Below are 1,931 nucleotides of genomic sequence, written 5' to 3' on the forward strand. Positions count from 1 at the left end.
AGCGCGAATTCCCCATTGGTTTGAATGGCCGGGTTACCAGGAGCGCCAATTCCCCATTGGTTTGAATGGCCGGGTTACCAGGAGCGCCAATTCCCCATTCATTTGAATGGGCCCCATTCATTTCAATGGCCCGGGTTACCAGGGGTGCAGTACCGCCGGTCGCCATGTGGGGCAGTGCAGATAGGGCACCCGGTGCCCTATGTCAGTACCTTTCTACCCAAAACGCAAAATGTAGTTGTCACGATTTCAGAAGGGAGTAATTTCAGACGAGGTACCTCCAGGGCTGAACAAGGGAGGCTCGCCAAACTTATGTCCGAAAAAGAGGAGGGTTGGGGCAGCCTCCTCGCGCAGACGGGCCGGTCCTGGCCTGGTTCTATTTTGTGTGGGACTTTGTTAAAGTCGGCGGGACCTCTCCGGACGGACTTTGACCGAGCGCAGCGCGCTATCGGCGGCCTCCCCGGCGGCGGGGGTCGGCCCTCTGAGTGGAGCAGAGGTGCCCCGGCCGTGACCAAGTGTCACTTTTCAAAAATTCGACAAAGTCCACCTCCAGACCTGAGGAGGGAGAGGGCCCGCCATCGAGTCCGAAAAAGAGGCGCCTCGGGCGGCCTGCTCGGCCGGGAGCGCCCGCTGCCCGGTTCTCAGATTTTTTCTAAGTCTGACTCGGGCTGAAAATATTTCAAAGTGTCACTCGGGCTGAAAATATTTCAAAGTGTCACTCGGGCCGAAAATATTTCAAAGTGTCACTCGGGCTGAAAATATTTCAAAGTGTCACGCAGGCTGAAAATATTTCAAAGTGTCACTCGGGCTGAAAATATTTCAAAGTGTCACTCGGGCTGAAAATATTTCAAAGTGTCACTCGGGCTGAAAATATTTCAAAGTGTCACTCGGGCCAAAAATATTTCAAAGTGTCACGCTGGCCGAAAATATTTCAAAGTCCCACGCCTGCCAGAAATATTTCAAAGTCCCACGCCTGCCCGAGAGCTCTCCAAGTCCCCACGCCTGCCCGAAAGCTCCCACAGTCTGACGCACCCACGCACGCGCGGGTGGAAGCACTTCCACCCCACACCACCCTGACCGAGCGGCATCCAAGACCCGCCTTCGGAGGGCCCCCGCCGGCCGGCGCTCGCGCCGGTGTTCGGGCGGACGGCTCCTCCGGCCTGCGGGTCGCACTTCAGCGCCCTTGGCGGCCGCGAGCGAGGGCTCGCACGCGACGGCGCGCCCCATCGGAAGCGAGACCGAGACGACCACCTCTGGCGACGGCGCCAGATCCCGCCACGGAGGGCCCCTGTCGGCCGGCGCTCGCGCCGGTGTTCGGGCGGACGGCTCCTCCGACCTGCGGGCTGGCGCGGAAGCCTTCACCCAGCCGTCCCACGACGGAGCCCGGCGCCCCGCCGGCCCTCCGCTCCCCCCCCCCAGGAGCGGCGGTGCCCGGAGGCTGGTGGCGGTGCCTCCGGCGAGCACCCGTTTCTCAAAACCTCTCACCTCGGAGGTCGGCGGAGGAGGAGGCAGGAGTCCCTATCTCTCCCCCCGCGCCAAGGCCCCACTCTGTGGCCTTAACCCGGGCGGGCGCGCGCGTGCGTCCCGGGGCCCCGACGCGGGCCCCGGACCTCCGCGCGTCGTGCTCCCCACCCGCAAAGCCTTGTCTGGGCGCGCGCGCCCGGGGCCGCCCCGACGCGGGGCCCCGGGCCTCCGCGCGCCCACCGCGGAACGCCCCCCGGCCCAGTCCGTCCGCCGGCGGCGGCGGGCGGCGGCGGCCGGCCGGCGCGACCGAGGCTACCTGGTTGATCCTGCCAGTAGCATATGCTTGTCTCAAAGATTAAGCCATGCAAGTCTAAGTACACACGGCCCGTACAGTGAAACTGCGAATGGCTCATTAAATCAGTTATGGTTCCTTTGATCGCTCCGCCGTTACTTGGATAACTGTGGCAATT

The sequence above is a fragment of the Festucalex cinctus genome, unplaced genomic scaffold (assembly GCF_051991245.1).
Source record: "Festucalex cinctus isolate MCC-2025b unplaced genomic scaffold, RoL_Fcin_1.0 HiC_scaffold_413, whole genome shotgun sequence".
Taxonomy (NCBI): domain Eukaryota; kingdom Metazoa; phylum Chordata; class Actinopteri; order Syngnathiformes; family Syngnathidae; genus Festucalex; species Festucalex cinctus.